General features: G+C 42.9%; 1 pseudogene; it reads left to right on the top strand.

Moving 5' to 3' along the window:
- LOC117513520 overlaps nucleotides 1-17,211 on the top strand; it is a 92,279-nt pseudogene that overhangs the window by 57,574 nt on the left and 17,494 nt on the right.

The raw sequence follows: 17,211 nt of genomic DNA, 5'->3' as shown, positions 1-17,211 counted from the left end.
TGACACTTTACTGTTTTCTCCCTGCGTCACTTCTTTCACCTGTTCCGTCCACAGTCATGGAGACGACAGCACCACCGTGCTGCAAACACGGGTGGGGGTGAGATTTGTGAGCACATACACATTGAAGGACTTTCATTTCAGTGGCCGTGATGAGAGGACTTACAGATGATGCTGCTCCACTGACAGCTTTATTGTCTTTGGCCCTGTGTGTCTGTCCTTCCAAGTTTAAATTAAACAACTCTCCGGTCTGGACCAAAGTTGGTGGAATGACTGAGGGTCAGTCAAGGACAAAGTGATTTGGTTTTAAAAAGAAACTCAAGCTCATACAAGGTTTAAAAAATGCATTATGAGTTCTAGTACCAAGCCCAGGGGAATGAGCAAGGGAGCAGCAGGAAAGGCATAGAGCCTAATATTTCTCAGTTCTCAGATGTATGAGATGCACATGCCAGTACATCCTGGGTGTCTGTCCCAACTCCAGATAAATGAGCAAGCATGTTTGCCTAGGAAGGGCATCTTGGGTTTGCCAAACCAAGCATGCAAATCAACAGTCAAATTTCCATGTCGGACTGGTTGAGGCTCAGGTTAACAACAATCAGGGCCAGTACTTTTGTCCAGCAGGGTGCTGACAGAAACTGTGATTATATAATGTATATTTAAAATGGTTATTTTGTTGAAGTGGTTACTCTTAACCCTCTGGGGTCCAGGGACATGCTGGCGAGTTCAGGTCATTTTACCTTTTAATCAATCAATCAATCAATTTTATTTATATAGTGCCAAATCACAACAAACAGTTGCCCCAAGGCGCTTTATATTGTAAGGCAAGGCCATACAATAATTACGTAAAAACCCCAACGGTCAAAACGACCCCCTGTGAGCAAGCACTTGGAGACAGTGGGAAGGAAAAACTCCCTTTTAACAGGAAGAAACCTCCAGCAGAACCAGGCTCAGGGAGGGGCAGTCTTCTGCTGGGACTGGTTGGGGCTGAGGGAGAGAACCAGGAAAAAGACATGCTGTGGAGGGGAGCAGAGATCAATCACTAATGATTAAATGCAGAGTGGTGCATACAGAGCAAAAAGAGAAAGAAACAGTGCATCATGGGAACCCCCCAGTAGTCTAAGTCTATAGCAGCATAACTAAGGGATGGTTCAGGGTCACCTGATCCAGCCCTAACTATAAGCTTTAGCAAAAAGGAAAGTTTTAAGCCTAATCTTAAAAGTAGAGAGGGTGTCTGTCTCCCTGATCTGAATTGGAAGCTGGTTCCACAGGAGAGGAGCCTGAAAGCTGAAGGCTCTGCCTCCCATTCTACTCTTACAAACCCTAGGAACTACAAGTAAGCCTGCAGTCTGAGAGCGAAATGCACTTGGATATACACAAGGTTGGGTAGGATTACTTTGAAATGTAATCCAAAAGTAATCAGATTACAAGTAATCCAAATGTATGTACACACATACATCTAATCCACATGTATTCTTTCAAAGTAATCCTATCCAACCTTGGATATATAGTGGTATATAGCTTTGCATATGAAAGTGTCTAGACCACTTTGTAAAAGACAATTTTTCTCTAAACCTGAAAATATGAATATGAATCTTTATTGAATAAATGGTAAATGGACTGCATTTATATACCATCTTCATCAGACACTCAAAGCGCTTTACAATAATGCCTCATATTCACCCCAATGTCAGGGTGCTGCCATACAAGACGCTCACTACACACCGGGACCAACTAGGGGATTAAGGACCTTGCCCAAGGGCCCTTAGTGATTTCCCAGTCAGGCTGGGGTTTGAACTGAGGATCTTCTGGTCCCAAGCCCAACGCTTAACCACAAGACCATCACTTCCCCTACACAGTGTCATCACAGGGACGACCAATTTTGGTGTTGGAAAATGGATCTTTTTTTACTGAATGTACAAAGAATTTTAAAATAAACAAAATGTGCTGTGCAGTGCCACCAACTGGGAGTTTGTGGGAGAAAGGGTGCACTCAAAAAATGACTCATTGGGTGAACTCAGTTCAATTATGAGCAGGATTTCCATCTAATAATTAAATAAAGCACATCCATGCAAGATAACTTAATTTAATTTAGTTGATACTGCATATATTTATTAGATGGAAATCCAATGCAGTGAGTCAGTTTTTTGAGTGATGTGTTCAAGACTGTATTGATCCTGCATCCTGCACAACTTGAGAACATATATAACACTTTGCCACATGTTGCTCCTTAGCCTCACTGTCTATGTGTTAAACATATTTGGGGTGGGGCGGCTTTGGCATCCAATGAGATAGGCGTTTTTCTGCAATGAATGGTTGGATTCAACATCTTTTTTGCCTACCAACATGGCGATATCTGCACTGAAGGTCATGTGACTGCATGTGATCTGCAGTCACACATGCACATTTTGCCAATGTCATGTTTATTTTTTATTTCCCTGAGTTCAAATCAAAAACTCTTGTTTTTCTGCTTCCCTCAGGTTCAGTAAGACCATAATGAAAAGCGATATCGCTGATGGTTGTCCTTTGATAAATAAACCACAGCTCAGCAGTACAGTAATATTTTATCAGTGATGAGTACACTTCATTCTTTCTCCTGCACTCTATGTAGAAAAACAAGGGGTTTTCTATCATCTGTAACTGCTGGACGTCACTATCACTAATCAGGACGCTGACAGTTTTACCGTTTCTCGTGGCTTCCTGTCAGACGTTGCTGTTTTCATCGAGGTTCGAGTCGTGTTGCTGTGCCACGGTGCCCGATTCATCATCTCACACGTTCTGTGCTGCGATCACAAAGGCTTCTTTTTCTGCTCGTCTGAATGAGCAGTCGGTTATGATAACTCTGAAAATAAAATCAGGGCTGAGCTCAGAGCATCAGCTTGGTAAGGCGTGGCATGAAAATCACAGGAAAAACCAAAGGACGTGTGCTGAGCTTCTGCAGACTCCCAGCTGCAGGAGCTCAGGCTTGTTTTTATTGCACAGCAGCTGGAGAAAACCTCTCCATGAAAACCTGGGGAAGAAGAATAAAAATTAAAGTAGGTGACTGATGGAAGACTTTTCAGTCCAATGGTAAGTAACATCATGGCCCTGCGATAGACTGGCGTCCTGTCCAGAGTGTACACCGCGTCACGCCCTATGACTGCTGGGATAGGCTCCCACAACCCTGTGACCCTTGATTGGAGTAAGAAAATTAATGAATGAATGGACACAGCACAGAGCTGGTACAGCAGAAATATAGATGAGGAAAAAAAAATCAAAGAAATGTTACATAGCAGTTTTGTTTTAATCTCTATTAATTCCAGGTTTGTTCTTCTGGGCTTTCTGCACACTGCACTTTTTTGTCGTGCTGCCCCCAGTGGTGAACTGCAGCACGCTGACATGTGCAGCCTATGTACGTGAAGTGGCAAAATCAGAGCAGAACTTAAATGCAGTTAAGTTCAAAATGAACAAACTTTCTCTTTCTGTCTTTGTTGCTGTAGATGGTCATCATCTGTGGGAGACAGAAGCCAAAGTTGACAAGGACTCCGTGAAATCTGTAAGTAAGACGTCTCACTGAAAACACAAACTCAAAGTGTCCCCTGAGACATTGTCTTTTCCTACGTCTCTCCTTCATCTATCCCCTGTCATGATGTAACCTCGGCTCAGGCGTTACCAGTTGCAGCACAGACGGTGATGATTAGCTCATGCAATCCTGAGTGGAATTTTCACAAAATCTCTCGTGGAGTAAACACTGGCTGTCATATTGTTTTCACATCTAATGTGCACAAACATTTACCTGCATTACAAAAATGACATGCATGTCTTTAGACACACATAAAACAGAGTCAGGCTGCAGCTGCAGAGACGAGAGGATCAGTAACCCTGCACAGTGGCAAAGTGGCAAAAACAGACCATTTGTTTTCACTGCTGTGTGTGTGCATGTGTGCGTATATGGGTGTGGACAAAATTAATGGCTTGATGGATTTCCTTTAAACTTGATGAGAATATTACTTGGATAGATTTCTAGGTGTGATTAGATTTTTGAGTAGTTTGGTCCAAGGTCAAGAAATTCATGGTGTTAAAACCACCTTTTTTAATATGTCTCCCCAACAAAGAAGTCAAGATAGATCAAATTTGGTGGGACTATTACTTGGATAGATTTCTAGAAGTGATTAGATTTTGGAGTAGATTGGTCAAAGGTCAAGAAATCCATTGTCTAAAAACCGCCTTTTTGTATATCTCCCCAACAAAGAAGCCTAGATAGATCAAACTTGGTGGGAGTATTACAACTCCAATTCCAATGAAGTTGGGATGTTGTGTAAAATGTAAATAAAAACAGAATACAATGATTTGCAAATCCTCTTCAACCTATATTCAATTGAATACACCACAAAGACAAGATATTTAATGTTCAAACTGATAAACTTTATTGTTTTTGTGCAAATATTTGCTCATTTTGAAATGGATGCCTGCAAGACATTTCAAAAAAGCTGGGACAGTGGTATGTTTACCACTGTGTTACATCACCTTTCCTTCTAACAACACTCAATAAGTGTATGGGAACTGAGGACACTCATGATTGTATATAAAAGGATCATCCCAAAAGTCTCAGCCGTTCACAAACAAAGATGGAGTGAAGATCACCACTTTGTGCACAACTGTGTGAAAAAAATGGTCCAGAACAAGAACAATGTTTCTCGACGTTCACTTGAGTGATTAGGTTTTTGAGTAGTTTGGGCCACGATCAAGAAATCCATGGTGTCAAAGCCACCTTTTTTAATATGCCTCCCCAACAAAGAAGCCACGATAGATGAAACTTGGTGGGAATATTACTTGGATAGATATCTAGATGTGATTAGATTTTGGAGTAGTTTGCTCCAAGGTCAAGAAATTCATGGTCTGAGAACCATCATTTTTGTATATTTCAACATCCAAGAAGCCTAGATGGATGATCTAAAGCATATATTGATCAACAAAATATTTGTGATTGATTGGCATGAATGCCTTCATAATGAAGTCATCTGATAAAGTCCATTTATGTGCGTAGAGCACGCTGGGTGTGTATGAGCCCTGTGATGCCTTTTTTCATTCACAGTGAAGTGCGACTGTGTGATGAATTGGACCTTAGCTAACACCTCATCTGTGCCTGGACCACAGAGCCAAGAGTGGATTATATCCCTAGTTCTACCTGCAGCTTTCGCTAGAGCTGAAATGAGGAAATAACACAGTGTGCCCATTTTATTGGCGTACGGTCACATATTGAATTTATGTTAGTCTTGTATTTTAATGGTGAAAGAGAAGGGACCTGCCCAGGGTGTGCCCAGCCTCTCAGTGAAGAGAGGCTGGGATAGGCTTTGGTCCATCTTTGACCCCTAATGGGATAAACAGAAGACAGACAAATGAATGGATGTGGAAGAGCAAGGAAATGTACATGTTTCAGTAAGCAATTACCATTTCATGGAGGTTCTTTAGATTTATACCAAAGTTTATTATAGGCTCTGTCAATCCCCCCTTTTTTATTGTGCATTGACGGCACATTTAGAATTGCTGATAGCTTTCATCATCAGCATCTCATCTTCCCCTTTTGAGGAAATAAACACACACAGCGTCTAAAATGAGTCACATGCTTCTAAATGGTGCATTGTGAGGATGTTTTCCCCTTGTTGCTGTTTTTTCACTCAGGTAAATAACTCGGTTGCATCAGGAGGGTAAATCTAGACTATGTTGTCTAATTGGCCTGTTGGGTTGGCTTATGTGCTGTGGCTCGAGTCCCAGATGCTATAAAGTTAGTGGGGCTGCAGGGCTCGGACGGAGGTGGTGATGTGGTGAGGTTAATAAAAGGCAAACGCTACAGTGTGCTTCAGCGTGATTTGACAAGCGAGCGGGCAAAGACAGCCTTCTGCTGCTAGGTCCTACAACAGACCACCTTTCAGTGCTTGTCTGTTTTTATAATCACTCAGAGTGTGCTGGCTTATAAGAGAGAGGGAAGGGCCCATAGTTAACACACAAATAGCCACCTGCATGTTTTCTTTGACATTATCTGGAGGGCAGGCCAGGGCTGCGGACCCCTCACCCAAACATTCCGACATCTGCTCCTGACCAACAAAAACCTGCTTCCTCTGGTACCCTGGTTTGACCCATTCCCTCCCCTATGATACACTACTCTGTAGGAGACACTCAGACAGATTCACTTGTTGGAACTTCACATCCGTCCAGACTTGCTGAGGTCTGGTTTGGCAGAAGGGAGGAAGAGAAACTTCTCCACAGAGAGGCATGGCTGTGACAACAAATGAACCGGCTACCTCCCTTCTCTTAGGGATGAGACTGAAGCCCTGGAGTTCTCCTTAGACACAAACACTGGCACTGGACCAACCCTCATGGGTTCTACCACTGCATCTACACAGGCCGGACAAGCTCATTTAGACCAGTCCAGCCTCTTGGGAACACTTTCCTGTGAAAGCAGGCCAGTTGAAAAATTAACACAGCTGCTGATTAACAGGCTTACATTTGCTAGAGTATGACATGAAAAATGAATAATACAGAGTAGTCGCCTCTCTCTCAGTTCCGACTTGGAAACCTTACAATAGGTTATTCTAACACCTATGGAATTCCAATTTTACAACCATCTGATCCAAATTATTGGTCCCAGACCATCTTATACAGATTGGCAAGCATGAGTAGAGCAGGTAGCTCAATGGATATGGAGCTACCTGCCACTATGTAGACCTCGGTTCGGTTCAAATACCACTCATGAACAAGACACTTCATCTGCGTGTCTCAGTGGGTGCCAAAATCCAACCCCTCATCCACATTGTGACACCCAGGTAATGCATCAAGTAGGTAATTGCCTTGTGTATATAATAGCAAAAATCTATTTAAGCATAAAAATTCAAAAAGAAAAAATAATATAGCACCTTCAATTGCACCACAGACTAAAACAGTTAAATCAATCAATCAATCAATTTTTTTTTATATAGCGCCAAATCACAACAAACAGTTGCCCCAAGGCGCTTTATATTGTAAGACAAGGCCATACAATAATTATGTAAAACCCCAACGGTCAAAACGACCCCCTGTGAGCAAGCACTTGGCTACAGTGGGAAGGAAAAACTCCCTTTTAACAGGAAGAAACCTCCAGCAGAACCAGGCTCAGGGAGGGGCAGTCTTCTGCTGGGACTGGTTGGGGCTGAGGGAGAGAACCAGGAAAAAGACATGCTGTGGAGGGGAGCAGAGATCGATCACTAATGATTAAATGCAGAGTGGTGCATACAGAGCAAAAAGAGAAAGAAACAGTGCATCATGGGAACCCCCCAGCAGTCTACGTCTATAGCAGCATAACTAAGGGATGGTTCAGGGTCACCTGATCCAGCCCTAACTATAAGCTTTAGCAAAAAGGAAAGTTTTAAGCCTAATCTTAAAAGTAGAGAGGGTGTCTGTCTCCCTGATCTGAATTGGGAGCTGGTTCCACAGGAGAGGAGCCTGAAAGCTGAAGGCTCTGCCTCCCATTCTACTCTTACAAACCCTAGGAACTACAAGTAAGCCTGCAGTCTGAGAGCGAAGCGCTCTATTGGGGTGATATGGTACTACGAGGTCCCTAAGATAAGATGGGACCTGATTATTCAAAACCTTATAAGTAAGAAGAAGAATTTTAAATTCTATTCTAGAATTAACAGGAAGCCAATGAAGAGAGGCCAATATGGGTGAGATATGCTCTCTCCTTCTAGTCCCCGTCAGTACTCTAGCTGCAGCATTTTGAATTAACTGAAGGCTTTTTAGGGAACTTTTAGGACAACCTGATAATAATGAATTACAATAGTCCAGCCTAGAGGAAATAAATGCATGAATTAGTTTTTCAGCATCACTCTGAGACAAGACCTTTCTGATTTTAGAGATATTGCGTAAATGCAAAAAAGCAGTCCTACATATTTGTTTAATATGCGCTTTGAATGACATATCCTGATCAAAAATGACTCCAAGATTTCTCACAGTATTACTAGAGGTCAGGGTAATGCCATCCAGAGTAAGGATCTGGTTAGACACCATGTTTCTAAGATTTGTGGGGCCAAGTACAATAACTTCAGTTTTATCTGAGTTTAAAAGCAGGAAATTAGAGGTCATCCATGTCTTTATGTCTGTAAGACAATCCTGCAGTTTAGCTAATTGGTGTGTGTCGTCTGGCTTCATGGATAGATAAAGCTGGGTATCATCTGCGTAACAATGAAAATTTAAGCAATACCGTCTAATAATACTGCCTAAGGGAAGCATATATAAAGTGAATAAAATTGGTCCTAGCACAGAACCTTGTGGAACTCCATAATTAACTTTAGTCTGTGAAGAAGATTCCCCATTTACATGAACAAATTGTAATCTATTAGACAAATATGATTCAAACCACTGCAGCGCAGTGCCTTTAATACCTATGGCATGCTCTAATCTCTGTAATAAAATTTTATGGTCAACAGTATCAAAAGCAGCACTGAGGTCTAACAGAACAAGCACAGAGATGAGTCCACTGTCCGAGGCCATAAGAAGATCATTTGTAACCTTCACTAATGCTGTTTCTGTACTATGATGAATTCTAAAACCTGACTGAAACTCTTCAAATAGACCATTCCGCTGCAGATGATCAGTTAGCTGTTTTACAACTACCCTTTCAAGAATTTTTGAGAGAAAAGGAAGGTTGGAGATTGGCCTATAATTAGCTAAGATAGCTGGGTCAAGTGATGGCTTTTTAAGTAATGGTTTAATTACTGCCACCTTAAAAGCCTGTGGTACATAGCCAACTAACAAAGATAGATTGATCATATTTAAGATCGAAGCATTAAATAATGGTAGGGCTTCCTTGAGCAGCCTGGTAGGAATGGGGTCTAATAAACATGTTGATGGTTTGGATGAAGTAACTAATGAAAATAACTCAGACAGAACAATCGGAGAGAAAGAGTCTAACCAAATACCGGCATCACTGAAAGCAGTCAAAGATAACGATACGTCTTTGGGATGGTTATGAGTAATTTTTTTCTCTAATAGTTAAAATTTTGTTAGCAAAGAAAGTCATGAAGTCATTACTAGTTAAAGTTAATGGAATACTCAGCTCAATAGAGCTCTGACTCTTTGTCAGCCTGGCTACAGTGCTGAAAAGAAACCTGGGGTTGTTCTTATTTTCTTCAATTAGTGATGAGTAGAAAGATGTCCTAGCTTTACGGAGGGCTTTTTTATAGAGCAACAGACTCTTTTTCCAGGCTAAGTGAAGATCTTCTAAATTAGTGAGACGCCATTTCCTCTCCAACTTACGGGTTATCTGCTTTAAGCTACGAGTTTGTGAGTTATACCATGGAGTCAGACACTTCTGATTTAAAGCTCTCTTTTTCAGAGGAGCTACAGCATCCAAAGTTGTCTTCAATGAGGATGTAAAACTATTGACGAGATACTCTATCTCCCTTACAGAGTTTAGGTAGCTACTCTGCACTGTGTTGTATATGGCATTAGAGAACATAAAGAAGGAATCATATCCTTAAACCTAGTTACAGCGCTTTCTGAAAGACTTCTAGTGTAATGAAACTTATTCCCTACTGCTGGGTAGTCCATCAGAGTAAATGTAAATGTTATTAAGAAATGATCAGACAGAAGGGAGTTTTCAGGGAATACTGTTAAGTCTTCAATTTCCATACCATAAGTCAGAACAAGATCTAAGATATGATTAAAGTGGTGGGTGGACTCATTTACTTTTTGAGCAAAGCCAATAGAGTCTAATAATAGATTAAATGCAGTGTTGAGGCTGTCATTCTCAGCATCTGTGTGGATGTTAAAATCGCCCACTATAATTATCTTATCTGAGCTAAGCACTAAGTCAGACAAAAGGTCTGAAAATTCACAGAGAAACTCACAGTAACGACCAGGTGGACGATAGATAATAACAAATAAAACTGGTTTTTGGGACTTCCAATTTGGATGGACAAGACTAAGAGACAAGCTTTCAAATGAATTAAAGCTCTGTCTGGGTTTTTGATTAATTAATAAGCTGGAATGGAAGATTGCTGCTAATCCTCCGCCCCGGCCCGTGCTACGAGCATTCTGACAGTTAGTGTGACTCGGGGGTGTTGACTCATTTAAACTAACATATTCATCCTGCTGTAACCAGGTTTCTGTTAGGCAGAATAAATCAATATGTTGATCAATTATTATATCATTTACCAACAGGGACTTAGAAGAGAGAGACCTAATGTTTAATAGACCACATTTAACTGTTTTAGTCTGTGGTGCAGTTGAAGGTGCTATATTATTTTTTCTTTTGAATTTTTATGCTTAAATAGATTTTTGCTGGTTATTGGTAGTCTGGGAGCAGGCACCGTCTCTACGGGGATGGGGTAATGAGGGGATGGCAGGGGGAGAGAAGCTGCAGAGAGGTGTGTAAGACTACAACTCTGCTTCCTGGTCCCAACCCTGGATAGTCACGGTTTGGAGGATTTAAGAAAATTGGCCAGATTTCTAGAAATGAGAGCTGCTCCATCCAAAGTGGGATGGATGCCGTCTCTCCTAACAAGACCAGGTTTTCCCCAGAAGCTTTGCCAATTATCTATGAAGCCCACCTCATTTTTTGGACACCACTCAGACAGCCAGCAATTCAAGGAGAACATGCGGCTAAACATGTCACTCCCGGTCCGATTGGGGAGGGGCCCAGAGAAAACTACAGAGTCCGACATTGTTTTTGCAAAGTTACACACCGATTTAATGTTAATTTTAGTGACCTCCGATTGGCGTAACCGGGTGTCATTACTGCCGACGTGAATTACAATCTTACCAAATTTACGCTTAGCCTTAGCCAGCAGTTTCAAATTTCCTTCAATGTCGCCTGCTCTGGCCCCCGGAAGACAATTGACTATGGTTGCTGGTGTCGCTAACTTCACATTTCTCAAAACAGAGTCGCCAATAACCAGAGTTTGATCCTCGGCGGGTGTGTCGTCGAGTGGGGAAAAACGGTTAGAGATGTGAACGGGTTGGCGGTGTACACAGGGCTTCTGTTTAGGGCTACGCTTCCTCCTCACAGTCACCCAGTCGGCCTGCTTTCCCGGCTGCTCGGGATCTGCCAGGGGGGAACTAACGGCGGCTAAGCTACCTTGGTCCGCACCGACTACAGGGGTCTGGCTAACTGTAGAATTTTCCACGTTGCGGAGCCGAGCCTCCAATTCGCCCAGCCTGGCCTCCAAAGCTACGAATAAGCTACACTTATTACAAGTACCGTTACTGCTAAAGGAGGCCGAGGAATAACAAAACATTTCACACCCAGAGCAGAAAAGTGCGGGAGAGACAGGAGAAGCTGCCATGCTAAATCGGCTAAGAGCTAGTAGCTACGCTAAGCTAGCGGATTCCTAAAAACACGCAAAGTGAATAATGTGTAAATAATTTAGAGGTGATTCAGCAGGAGTGCTTTAGTTAAGGCACGTAAAGATTACACTGGGAAACAAATCGTAATCTAGATAACTAGATCAATCTAACTGCGCAGATTAAACAGCTAACAGATACAGAAAAACACCGCTGTGCTCCGGAACAGGAAGTGATACAATACCGCAGTGAGAGCCAACCACCAGTAGAGGCAAGCCAAAAAAACATTAGGTCTCTCTCTTCTAAGTCCCTGTTGGTAAATGATATAATAATTGATCAACGTATTGATTTATTCTGCCTAACAGAAACCTGGTTACAGCAGGATGAATATGTTAGTTTAAATGAGTCAACACCCCCGAGTCACACTAACTGTCAGAATGCTCGTAGCACGGGCCGGGGCGGAGGATTAGCAGCAATCTTCCATTCCAGCTTATTAATTAATCAAAAACCTAGACAGAGCTTTAATTCATTTGAAAGCTTGTCTCTTAGTCTTGTCCATCCAAATTGGAAGTCCCAAAAACCAGTTTTATTTGTTATTATCTATCGTCCACCTGGTCGTTACTGTGAGTTTCTCTGTGAATTTTCAGACCTTTTGTCTGACTTAGTGCTTAGCTCAGATAAGATAATTATAGTGGGCGATTTTAACATCCACACAGATGCTGAGAATGACAGCCTCAACACTGCATTTAATCTATTATTAGACTCTATCGGCTTTGCTCAAAAAGTAAATGAGTCCACCCACCACTTTAATCATATTTTAGATCTTGTTCTGACTTATGGTATGGAAATAGAAGACTTAACAGTATTCCCTGAAAACTCCCTTCTGTCTGATCATTTTTTAATAACATTTACATTTACCCTGATGGACTACCCTGCAGTGGGGAATAAGTTTCATTACACTAGAAGTCTTTCAGAAAGCGCTGTAACTAGGTTTAAGGATATGATTCCTTCTTTATGTTCTCTAATGTCATATACCAACACAGAGCAGAGTAGCTACCTAAACTCTGTAAGGGAGTTAGAGTATCTCATCAATAGTTTTACATCCTCATTGAAGACAACTTTGGATGCTGTAGCTCCTCTGAAAAAGAGAGCTTTAAATCAGAAGTGTCTGACTCCGTGGTATAACTCACAAACTCGTAGCTTAAAGCAGATAACCCGTAAGTTGGAGAGGAAATGGCGTCTCACTAATTTAGAAGATCTTCACTTAGCCTGGAAAAAGAGTTTGTTGCTCTATAAAAAAGTCCTCCGTAAAGCTAGGACATCTTTCTACTCATCACTAATTGAAGAAAATAAGAACAACCCCAGGTTTCTTTTCAGCACTGTAGCCAGGCTGACAAAGAGTCAGAGCTCTATTGAGCTGAGTATTCCATTAACTTTAACTAGTAATGACTTCATGACTTTCTTTGCTAACAAAATTTTGACTATTAGAGAAAAAATTACTCATAACCATCCCAAAGATGTATCGTTATCTTTGGCTGCTTTCAGTGATGCCGGTATTTGGTTAGACTCTTTCTCTCCGATTGTTCTGTCTGAGTTATTTTCATTAGTTACTTCATCCAAACCATCAACATGTTTATTAGACCCCATTCCTGCCAGGCTGCTCAAGGAAGTCCTACCATTATTTAATGCTTCAATCTTAAATATGATCAATCTATCTTTGTTAGTTGGTTATGTACCACAGGCCTTTAAGGTGGCAGTAATTAAACCATTACTTAAAAAGCCATATTAAACAAATATGTAGGACTGCCTTTTTGCATTTACGCAATATCTCTAAAATCAGAAAGGTCTTGTCTCAGAGTGATGCTGAAAAACTAATTCATGCATTTATTTCCTCTAGGCTGGACTATTGTAATTAATTATTATCAGGTTGTCCTAAAAGTTCCCTAAAAAGCCTTCAGTTGGTTCAGAATGCTGCAGCTAGAGTACTGACGGGGACTAGCAGGAGAGAGCATATCTCACCCGTGTTGGCCTCTCTTCATTGGCTTCCTGTTAATTCTAGAATAGAATTTAAAATTCTTCTTCTTACTTATAAGGTTTTGAATAATCAGGTCCCATCTTATCTTAGGGACCTCGTAGTACCATATTACCCCATTAGAGCGCTTCGCTCTCAGACTGCGGGCTTACTTGTAGTTCCTAGGGTTTGTAAGTGTAGAATGGGAGGCAGAGCCTTCAGCTTTCAGGCTCCTCTCCTGTGGAACCAGCTCCCAATTCAGATCAGGGAGACAGATACCCTCTCTACTTTTAAGATTAGGCTTAAAACTTTCCTTTTCGCTAAGGCTTATAGTTAGGGCTGGATCGGGTGACCCTGGACCATCCCTTGGTTATGTTGCTTTAGACGTAGACTGTGGGGGGGTTCCCATGATGCACTGTTTCTTTCTCTTTTTGCTCCGTATGCATCACTCTGCATTTAATCATTAGTGATCGATCTCTGCCCCCCTTCTCGGCATCTCTTTTTCCTGGTTCTTTCCCTCAGCCCCAACCAGTCTCAGCAGAAGACTGCCCCTCCCTGAGCCTGGTTCTGCTGGAGGTTTCTTCCTGTTAAAAGGGAGTTTTTCCTTCCCACTGTGGCCAAGTGCTTGCTCATAGGGGGTCGTTTTGACCGTTGGGGTTTTTCATAATTATTGTATGGCCTTGCCTTACAATATGGAGCGCCTTGGGGCAACTGTTTGTTAGGATTTGGTGCTATATAAGAAAAAAGTTGATTGAGTTGATTGATTGTGTTCCCGTGGCTGCTGCGGTAAGCATGAAGATCCAACAGGAACCCTGAACACAAGAGGGCTAATGGGGCTCTGGTAAAATAAGAAGTCCTCAACGTTGGATCAGGCAGAGGAGGTGATGGCTTGTCACCCAGAGGCTGTGAAGCCAGATGAAGGCTGCAGCAGGTCCTCAGACGTTGATTGTCTGGAATTTCTCACCCATTGGACCAGGCTAAAGCCCCGTTTACACATAGACGGTAAGAGCTCCCGGAAGAGTTTTTGGCCGACTTAAGGATCACACGCCGTTGTTAACGCCGGCACTAGGGGGCGTGGCTTAGTTCCGGCTTTACCGGGAATCATCGAAAAAATGATTCAACATGTCAAATAATTCCAGGAGCGCTCCCGGAGAATTTGCGTGACGACGGAGACAACGCGAACAACGTCATTTGATACTTTTTAATCTCCGTTTCATCCTGCCCCGTCCTGTAGTGCCGCAGTTTACACCGCCGTAATTGGCGGCCAGCGTTGTATCCCTAATCAACGGCGTGTAAAACGGCAATAGAGCCCACATTGGCGTCCTCAAGGGCGTTTTAACCGGCGACAGAGGCAGACAAAACGGCAGCGCTAGCGGACAGTACGCCGTTCTAAACGCCACCTCCCGATTAACGGCGTTCCAAAAGGCCGATAGGCGGTGGTCAATATAAAAACGCTAGCGCGCTGCATGCAAGCCTCTCACTCGCGGCCAGCTCCAGATATTTTTGCAGAGAAGCTCCAGTATGCCTCCTAAAAGAAAATTGGCAGCGGCAAGGACTTACCAAGAGGTCTGGTTCAGAAGCAGAGGGTAGCCCTGTGGTGGAGACGGAGCAACACGTTGAGGAGGGGAAAAGGAGAAGAAAAGGCTGAGTATGATCTCCCTCCCCCTGCAGTGACAGAGGCATGTATTCCTGCTGCTTCAGCCTATTATACTCTGGGGGCAGTGCCTATATGCAAAAGTTCCTGGCGTAACGCAGGATTTGCCTGGATAAATCCAGCGGTACACAGGGCATTATCAGCGGCAGCAGAACACCGCCGTTCTCACGCGCGTCTTAACCTGCGATTGTAAAGGATAGAACTGGGTATTAACCCCCGTTGCCTGACGTGTGCCGGATGCTACGGCGTAAAAACGCCGCGTTATTCGGCGGATTTAGCGGCGTTTTTTCCGCGTATTTGCGGCTAGTACGGTGGTCAAAACGCCGGCGAAATGCTCCGCCCCTTTCCACCGTGAAAACAGCCGGAACTACCGCGACCTTCGGTCTACGTGCTACCCGCCGACAAAACCGTCTATGTGTAAACCATTCTTAAGGATCTGTCAAGGACCATGTGTTTGTCCGTGTGCAACAACTTTCCCACATTAAACAAACCCACACACAGGTGTCTCTGGATCAGCCCTGGATGTAGATGCACATCAAGACTGGGCCTGTTCAGTCGACTCCAAGTCTGCCGTCCCATCCGGGACTTGATCAGGAGTCAGTCTTCCTCATCACCCACGGAGGGGATTGCCACGACTGTCTCAGTCCACCCAGCTGTAAATGGGAACTGGCCTTGGTGGTGGAAGTAACATGCGTTGCACTGCAGTCTTGTTCACAGGGAGTCATAGACTCTGATTTGCTTCACATTACAGAATCTGGAGATAAGCACAGGATCCAGTGGGCCTCAGGGCTCGATTGGTATTTTCTGGAGCCCAAGATAACACCTTCAGATGTCTTCCTTTGTCCATAAACAAGAAATATTTGGTTTACTGCCAGATAGGCATGAAGAAATTAGTAAAATAAATGAGAAAGCATTCAGGTTTCATAAGGTGAAATTAGGGAATTTGAATGTTTTAAAAAAATGATTCAAACGGATTAATCAGTGATCAAAATACAGTAGTTGTCAATTAATTTATTAGTTGATTATTAATTTAAATTGGATTTTGTGTTTTTGCCTTTGTGTGGATATTCCCTGACTGCATATAACCTATAAACATGATTTTCTGGACATACAGTCTCAGGAAAGATATAGTTGCAGACATACGTTTACATACACCTTAGCAAAAGTAGTCACGTTACTTTTTGAGAAACACTATGTGTGTTTTCGATTATGTCGACCTTATTTATGTATGAAGTAGCTACAAGTTTAGTTTTCATTCATTATGTCAAATTTTCAGTAAGTGAGAGATTTATATAGACCATGATAAGGAGCTTTTCAAACAGCTTAGAAGATTCCACAACATTCCACAACTTAATGGAATTACATTTAAGATTATGGTTCCCACATTTTCTTGAGTATAAGTCACACTTTTTACGTGATGGACTCGTGGAGGAGATGGCAGGTCATGTGCCTTTACATGCTTTCTGTGGAGGACATCGAAGATGTGTACATATTCGGCTTGGTGGTGACCGGCTTTCTGCTGTGTGGAGCGGGCACAGCGCTGGTTTACCGGAAAATCAAGAAAGTGGAAGCAGCTTTGATTGGTCCTTCCAGACTGCCCTACATGATTGATTCGATTGGGAAGGCAGTGGCTGCGCAGTCGGCGGGTGTTAACCGCACGCTGGAAAACATCTCGAGCAGAATCGCAGCCCTGGAAACCCGCTTTGACCGTCTGTGAAGACCACATTCTACATTCAGATGTATTGAGAGCCACTCTGTTCTGAGAACTGTGGAATCTTTCAGGCGTCTGCTAATCTGGTTATTCATTTGGCCTCCCTAACACAGCTGCACTTCAAGGTCGCTGTGATAAAACCTCATCAGAAGATCAACACTTAAGCTCGCTCCCTGGTCTTCCCCCCTCCCCTCAGCTTCTCCAGCTCTGACGTTGACTGTGACAGTGGACTGCTCAGGGCTGAGCCCCTCCCCATCCAGGATTGTCGGACAAGGCCGTTGCCGGCGCCAAATAGGCTGCCTCCGGAGTGTTCTGATAAACTGGACCTTTCAAATCTCGGTTGTTGTCCTGCGTCCTTGTTTTGTCTGTGTGATTATTGTTTTTCTGTGCTGATGGGGATTTTTTTCCTCATTGCTGCTGTGTAACGCAGCGGCTATGAGGGGTTTTTTTTTTCTCCTTTTCCCTCGTGTTTTGCTTTTCAATATATGTTTATGTCTCCCTCAGCCCCAACCAGTCCCAGCAGAAGACTGCCCCTCCCTGAGC

Source organism: Thalassophryne amazonica, chromosome 7 (genome assembly GCF_902500255.1).
Source record: "Thalassophryne amazonica chromosome 7, fThaAma1.1, whole genome shotgun sequence".
Lineage (NCBI taxonomy): Eukaryota > Metazoa > Chordata > Actinopteri > Batrachoidiformes > Batrachoididae > Thalassophryne > Thalassophryne amazonica.
The sequence above is the reverse complement of the archived record's forward strand: the minus strand, read 5'-3'. Positions and strand labels throughout refer to the sequence as shown.